This window comes from Henckelia pumila, chromosome 1, assembly GCF_033568475.1.
Source record: "Henckelia pumila isolate YLH828 chromosome 1, ASM3356847v2, whole genome shotgun sequence".
NCBI classification, from domain to species: Eukaryota; Viridiplantae; Streptophyta; class Magnoliopsida; order Lamiales; family Gesneriaceae; genus Henckelia; species Henckelia pumila.
The window spans coordinates 51,144,039-51,152,716 of record NC_133120.1 but is presented as its reverse complement, the minus strand read 5'-3'; the positions used below and the strand labels follow the sequence as shown (position 1 = coordinate 51,152,716).

At 33.8% G+C, this 8,678-nt stretch overlaps 1 long non-coding RNA gene across 1 annotated transcript; it reads right to left on the bottom strand.

Moving 5' to 3' along the window:
* Nucleotides 1-6,422: 6,422 nt before the first annotated feature.
* LOC140876336 (uncharacterized) lies at nucleotides 6,423-8,179 on the bottom strand. The gene is made up of 3 exons (XR_012148749.1): nucleotides 8,028-8,179; nucleotides 7,316-7,393; nucleotides 6,423-6,907 (listed from the first exon to the last, which is right to left on the bottom strand). It is a non-coding gene; the product is annotated as an uncharacterized lncRNA (long non-coding RNA).
* Nucleotides 8,180-8,678: the final 499 nt, after the last annotated feature.

The following is an 8,678-nucleotide window of genomic DNA, read 5'->3' as shown; positions in this document are numbered from 1 at the left end:
ATTATTGACAGCGCCCAAAGCAAGCCGCGGAAAAGTTATTGACAATGCGCAAAGCACACCGCAAAAATTTTATTGGCAGCTCGCAAAGCACGCCGCGGAAAGTTTATTGGTAGCTCGCAATGCACGCCGCGGAAACATATTTTGGCAGCGTACATTTGCGCGCTGTTGATTTGTATTTTTCATATTTAATTTACTATTGCATTATATTATAACTTTACAAATTAAAATAAATTGAAACTCAAAAAATTATCATACCATAATCAACATCATCAACACATTTAAACAAAAAAATATAATATAAAAAACACAAGAACTACGCCAAATGATAAAGATGAATTTACAAAGAAAGTGTTTCAAGAACCAAAAAGTTAGAATTACGTACTCCCAACTTGATCACAAATAACACAAATAACCAAGTACATATATCATTATACATATGAAACAATCACATGAAGCATGGAAAAGTGCCTTTTATGTCAGAGCATTATCTTGATACCTCCAGCTGTATCACAAATGGCCAAAGACCTTATCGATTTCTTAATCAACTAAGCATGGCAAAGTGCCTTCTTTTGCCCTAAATTCCATCTGTGAAGGAAGAACATTTTTAGGTCACAAAAACAACCCTGGAGCTATGTTAAAATACAAAACAAAGAGGAGTTCATAATGGTAAGCTCATAAATTGAACTCATATATTTATAGTAGTAAATAAATTAGTCAAAGATAGACAATAGTAATAGATTATACACGATACACATAAATTCAACCACCATCACTTGTACAATCGAAGATCTTGGTTGAATTATGTTGCACACTTACTTTCAATAAGGTGCATCATTTCATTTTTGACTGACTAGCTTATGGGTTACACGATCATATATATTCCCAAATTTCATCATTGATCCAAAATAAAAGTGAAGGAACCAAGATGATTTTACATCAAAATAAAGCTACCAACAAATGATACAAATATCAGCTATTTCACAGATTAGGCAAACTCTTTGAACTTAAAATATCGAAAAAAACACCACTTATCAGCCTGTAATTGCAGAGTAACTCTAACAAATCATTTACATTATGATGTAAGGTTATTTAAGCCAAGTTACAAGTTTAAGGAGTTATGTTAGTGAAGTATTATATTGAACAACTCAAATAAATCACGAAACTTACATGAATTTGCAACTAGCAGAACCAAAAATTTTCTCGATTTGGTTAATAAATTCATTCCTCACAAAAATATTATAATTGTTTAAGAACATATATTTAAAATCTATTTCTGAATACATAAACATTCAAACAAATCAAAACAAGTGACATATTTTTAACCACCTACAAAACCCAGACACAATGACAAATTTAGATTCTTTACTGTTTAGATTAATTTTATTGCCCAGGAAGTCGAATCATGAACTACTAACCAAGTCAACAGGGGTTTTCTCGAAGAATTTTCCGAAACTAACTCGATTATTTGACAAACCGAATATAGTAGAATAAGAGTACCTCAAATTAAAGGGTTGCGGGGCTGGAGACGTCGACGATATAGCCACCCTTGAGCATGGGCGATCACAAAAACGATCATCAACAGGAGACCACGATGTTCAGCATACGAATAGCTTCGTGATCTGGTAACGAATATGAGGGCCTGGCTGAAAATACTGACTTGCAAGTAAAGTGCAGCCATCATTTAATTATTATTGCTACTAATTTCTTTTACTCAATTACTCCAAACTTGTCCTGCATTTGGGATCATGGTCTTAGGAAACGTACTGAACAAATTACTTCGGCATACCTATAACAAATAGATGGAGCAAAATTTACCGGAAAAAAGATCGTATTGGGCATCTACCAGAAGAATATAATAGTCATCATTGCAAGATAGCCTCCGAGTACTATGCATGTGGCAAAGATTTCTTTGAGTTTCCAGCTATCTAGAAATGGTGACAACTTCACTCCATCCTTCAAAATTGTCAAATGTCATATTGCAACAGTTTTATGTTTTTACAAATCCCAAATTTAACTTATCACAATATAGATGGTTATGAAAACTGCATAAATCTGTGGGAGAAAAAAAAACACAAAGATATGAAAATTTGCAATTTTGTGGACCAAAAAGTCTAGTTGTCAAAGATAACTGGCCGGCTAAATCGGTGTGATAAAAATCTACTGGCAAGCGTACCAGGTCAAGTAATAATAAAGTGGACAAAAGTCCAAATATCGATCCCACAGGGACTTTTGTCAATTCTAAAGATTTAATTATTTTACTTAATCTAGACAAAAAAATAAAGAAGGATGCAACAAATTAAATAAAAATTTGATTACTAAAAATAATAAGAATTAAAATAGAAAAATAATAAATTAAATTAAATAGAGACAACCACGACACACGCAGGTACCGAACAAATCATGTAACATGTAGTCGATTCAGGACTCAGATTTAATCTTAGATTACGGGAATTATCCTAACTTGTTCAAAGTTCTATTTCTAGAACAATCAAACCTACTCAAATATTGACGGATTAATCTTTCGTAATTCTAATCAAATTTGAATGCATTAAATATTTGTGAAAATTCAGTTTACATCCAAATTGCACACTGAAACCGAATTTTATTTCTAGGCGGTTTTATCATGTGTTAATTATCAGAGTGATCGAAATCAATACCTCCTCTATCAACTTGGAATCGATTAACATGCAAGCAAATAGTTGATCAGACTATTCACAAGACAAATATAAATCTGACAATCAATAAAATAAAATCAAGTCTGAAAAATCCAAAACAAACATCCAAGTTTTCTACATAAATTTGTTCGGCCCAATCATGCCGTCTTGGTTGAAGAAAAAAATACTCAATAATTAAAAAAAATAATTCAAAAATAAAAAGAAGAAGAAAAGAAAAGAGAAATCTTCTCTCCCAAGCCTTGTAGCTGCCTCCCTTGTGTTGTCTATGTTCTGGAACTTCGGAACCCTAAAAAATATAATATATCTTCTATTTATATGGTCCGAAACCCATACCAATTAATTTCCTTCCAACACAAGGACTTTTCGGAATAGTCTGACGCCGGAACCCGCGCTCGAGTGAGTGGAATCCTCGCTCGCACGCCACACAATTTCTGCTGCAAGCGATGATTTTGAAAAAATTCATATCTCAAGTTCTAGCCGTCGGATCGAGCTGAAATTCGGACAGAAGCTTCAAAACATCTTGAAATTAATTTTGAACGGTGAGATTGGATTTTGGTTTTTATATAATTAAAAATGATTTTTCGACCAAAGCTGCTCCGTAATTCACTCTTCAAAAATCCATTTTCCTACAAAATCAACCGGGAGAGTGAAATACACACACATGCACTAAAACACATAAAAACAATATGAATGCACACAAAATAGACATAAAAATATCACAAACTAATGATACAAAATGCACTTATCAACACCCCCATACTTAACTCTTTCTCGCCCTCGAGCAAGAAATGCAAAAACAATATGTAAACAACGACATAAGTAAGAATGAATCATGAACAACATAGCCTCCGATAAGTTTCAACTTCAACAACTAAAAACCACAAAAACTTCTGATTGATCACAATACACTGTCAGTTTAACATAAACGTGTGAGTCTGCCATGTCATTCCAGTTTCATGAAACTTCAAAATAATCTGTCATAAGAATGCTTAGCGACCTATGACAATTCAGTGCAAGTGTCACAATCTAGCACTCCTTCATCCCAACAATCCCAAACAAAAACATGCCCTTTCTTGAGATAAATTACGTACCGCCGGATTTTGCACCCGATATTTTTTTATAAGCCCCAATAATTATCCGCAAACTTAGCTATAACTATGATAGGATTCGAATTTCAATCCCCTCGTCTATAGCCCGGATGGAGCGACAATCCCATTCAACCCGCAAACTTAGCTATAGAAAAATTAATTATGATTTCAATAATTTTCCAAGCCCAGATGGAACTGCTATTTTAAAATTTAACCAAAATTTTTCAAAAAATTTTTATAGATACGCCCAAGATCATACATGCAATGTCTAACAATCATCGGGAATCCAAAGACACTATCATGATCAACAAACACCTATCACCGTGCAATGGTAAAAAAAACACGAACTTCATCAATTACATCGCTACACTACACTAGTCTAACATGCGTGCTTAATCACGATTCAACCAAAAGTTTCTCATGTTCAATCAAAAGCAATATTTTTTTTTAAAAAAATAAAATTTTCAACAACTCTACCATCATCAGCCAACAATCATCATTCTACTTATTCACACAACACAAACACAACATAATGATATGCATGATTACGAATTATATTCAAAGAGCTAAACCGTATGAATGCAACAAACAATGATCAATGACACCATACCCCATACTTATCCAAAGCATTGCCCTCAATGCTCTTGAAACACAAAAAGTATGCACAAACAAAGAACAAATGCAAGACGAACAACAAAAACAGAATGAACTGAAAACTGAAACTCCCCTGGTTAATTCGCTGGCATCTCCATCATTATCTTCCTCTTCACCCTCTAACAACAAAATCTGTTAAGGTGACCGTAGCAGACTGGGTATAGCAGCATTCACGGCAAATTGGCATGAGAAAGAACAAAAAGAAAATAGAAATAAACAAAAACCAAAAATTAAAATAAAAGATCAAGGGAAAGAATAATGTGTTGCCTCCCAGTAAGCGCTAAGTTTATAGTCTACATTCCAACTATGCAAAAGCAACCATCAAAGAGCGGCTGCCTCCCGTAGTATGAATCATACGACTCTATGTATGGGTCTTGATTTCCTACGCCCTCAAGTTTGGTGTGATATTGACTTTGTAATCTCGTCGGTACAACAATACTCTTCAAGAAGTGATTGTTTTGGAAAGAGACTCTGAATCTAGGCTGAAGCTCATCGAGGATGTAATACTATGGAGTTGGCATCAATGGAAAGAATGGATCTTCAAGTGGTGTGCATGTAAAGTCCATTGACGAGGTCAAATCTTTCACCTTGAATATTTTCTCCTCCTCCACTGTCACTTCTGGATCATCCTCACAAGAAGATTCTTAAAAAATTATGTTCTCATGATCTGGCTTAATTACTGCTGCAGGATCACATGCCCATGATAACTGATCAGCATAAATTGTTGTAGTCTCTTGGAGAATCTCAAAAGATGGTTCTATAAAGAGCACAATCTGTTCATCCAGAAGACTCAAAGAGTTGATGTGGCTTTCCAAGAACTGATTTATCTTTGTCTGTTGTCACACAATGTTCTCCAACTGAGCAACATGATCCTCAGAACGCCCTATACACTCTTCTTGATGCTCAGGTAGTTGGATCGCAAAATTTTTAGAGTTGATATCTGGAGGATATTGGTGACTCCAACCCTGCAGTAAAAGATCACAATGCCAATGGTAGTCGAAATCCGCCATATCATTTAACAAGTACATAGCACTGTCGTAATCTCTGTGAAACAAGTGACTACCAGTGGCCAAAGCTCCATAATCTACCCAGCTTCTTGTTATCTCATCCAATCCACCATAAAAAATTTGCACTATAATGTAATTCGAAAATTCATGGCATCTAAATTTGTTTGTCAAATCATTGAATCTCCCACAAGTAGCAAAGAATGGTTTTGAAAATTGTTGGCCAAACCTTGTGAACACCTGTCGATGATCCATCGCCAAGTACCTCACAAGTAAGAAAAAAATATAATGAATAATTAAAAATAAAAAAAATGAAAGAAAAAATGTCTAGTCTCAAGCAAATAATCTATCCTAATATTAACTGAACAGTCCCCGGTAACGGTGCCAAAAACTTGACCGGCTAAATGGGTGTGATAAAAATCTACTGGCAAGCATACCAGGTCAAGTAATAATAAAGTGGACAGAGAGTTCAAGTATCAATCCCACAGGGACTGTTATCAATTCTCAAGATTTAATTATTTTACTTAATCTAGACAAAATAATAAAGAAGGATGCAACGAATTAAATAAAATTTGATTACTAAAAATAATAAGAATTAAAATAGAAAAAAGAATAAATTAAATTAAATAGAGACAACCAAAACACACGCAGGTACCGAACAAATCATGTAACATGTAGTCGATTCAGGACTCTGATTTAATCTTAGATTACGGGAATTATCCTAACTTGTTCAAAGGTCTATTTCTAGAACAATCAAACCTACTAAAATATTGACGGATTAATCTTTCGTAATTCTAATAAAATTTGAATGCATTAAATATTTGTGAAAATTTAGTTTACATCCAAACCGCACTCTGAAACCGAATTCTATTTCTAGTCGGTTTTACCATGTGTTAATTATCAGAGTAATCGAAATCAATACCTCCTCTGTCGACTTGGAATCGATTAACATGCAAGCAAACAGTTGATCAGGCTATTCACAAGACAAATATAAATATGACAATCAATAAAATATAATCAAGTCTGAAAAACCCAAACAAACATCCAAGTTTTCTACATAAATTTGTTAGTCCTAATCACGCCGTCTTGGTTGAAGAAAAACTACTCAATAATTAAAAACAATAATTCAAAAATAAAAAAAAGAAGAAAAGAAAAGAGAAATCTTCTCTCCCAAGCCTTGTAGCTGCCTCCCTTGTGTTGTCTATGTTCTGGAACTTCGAAACCCTCAAAAATATGATATATCTTCTATTTATATGGTCCGAAACCCATACCAATTAATTTCTTTCCAACACAAGGACTTTTCGGAATAGTCTGACGTCGGAACCCGTGCTCGAGCAAGTGGAATTCTCGCTCGCGCGCCACACAATTTCTGCTGTAAGGGACGATTTTGAAAAATTTATATCTCGAGTTCTAGCCGTCGGGTAAAATTAAAATTGATTTTTCAACCAAAGTTGCTCCGTAATTCACTCTTCAAAAATTCATTTTCCTACAAAATCAATCGGGAGAGTGAAATACACACACATGCACTAAAACACATATAAACACATAAAAACAATATGAATGCACACAAAATAGACATAAAAATATCACAAACTAATGCATACAAAATGCACTTATCAATAACTAACAGTGTAATTCTTCATTCTCTGAAAAATAGCTTTACTTGTCAGCACAAATCAGTTTTTGAGATAACATCTACATTAAAAATATATTTATTTCAAAAAAAAGAAAATAAGAATAATAAAACATCAATAATGTTTTCTTACAAATTCCCTTATATACACTAGTAATTTCATCATCCCACATTATTAGTTATTGTTTTCGGCCAATAAAACATAGTCGTTTTGAAGAACATAAATATATATGAAATAAAATATTAGAGAGAAGCAAATACCAGCGTCTCACTTGTGGAACATTAGTATCCGGTTCTCTAAAGTTTCACTTTTGATACCTTTCCAATTCCTTGAGCATGCTGCTGGGTATTTCAAGTCATTTTAGACAAGTAATTAGTAGCTCAAACAGTAGATCATAAACAACTACAAATAAAGAAAGAACGTTAATTTATCTGTAACTAAAGCATTAGTTGAGCCGATGATTAGCCTTCTTAGATGGTCAAATGTATATCAAAATTTCTGTGATAAGTACAAAAGGTGTCCCAAATTACCCAAGAAAACACGTTTAACTCAATTTCAGTATGTATTTGTGAAGCTCAATAAATTGACATGGGTAATAAATTACCCAAGAACAACGTATATAACATAAAGAAATGTAATGTTTAAGAAAATGTAAATAACAAGAAAAAACTTTAATTACCATCGAAGTAGAGTGGAAAAATCGAGTGAAGAAAAAAAATTACATGCCGGTAAATAACATATGAGTTTCAACCACATCATACTTATAAATAATGACACAAAACCCATTTTGTGACTCCATCGTTGAAGCAAACATAATTGGAGGAGAAATTAGAATAAATTTTATAATTGAAATCAATCACAATCATTTGAAGGAAAGAAATGTTTCAATTCAGAGCCAAATTAAAGGTTTTTGAAGCATTGAATGGAAAACTCACAATCGATTTGGAGAAAAAGAGGAAAAAAATATCATACCTAAAAAAGGCAGCCACTGGACGATTGAATGATGCTAGTGAAGGTCAGAAGCTATTGAGCGAAGCAAGAAGGTGAGATGAGCGATTGAGATTAAAAAAAAACTGAGAAGGTGAGGAGAAATTGAGCGATGCGAAGAAGGTTTTGATCAGACAGAAAACAGGGAAGGCGTGGAGAATTAAAAGAATTTGATTCGATTTTTATTCTATCGTCAGCGTTCTCTGCACACGCTATAGATAATATGTTTAAACAACACGCTTGATTCGCGGATAAAACAAATATTAGCAGCGTGAAATTATTGCATGCTGTCATTTATGTAAGCTTAACAATATTAGCAGCCCACATATATGACTGCGCTGCAAATAATAAAAATGGCAGCTTACTTTTAATGTAGGCTGTTAATATTAAGCTGTAAAAAAGCAATTTTGTTGTAGTGCCTGCTGATGTCCGCCTGAAGGACCAGCTCCACTCGTTTGGTAAAACTCAACTGATCGAGCGAGCAAGTTTTTTTTTTTTTTTTTTTTTTTGCAAACAGAAAAGATGCTACAGACATCTCGCTCGATCGGTTAAACTCTACCGATCGAGCGAGGACAACTATGAAAAAAATCCAGAAATGAACTCAAACCAACTTCAACTTCAATAATCATTCAATAC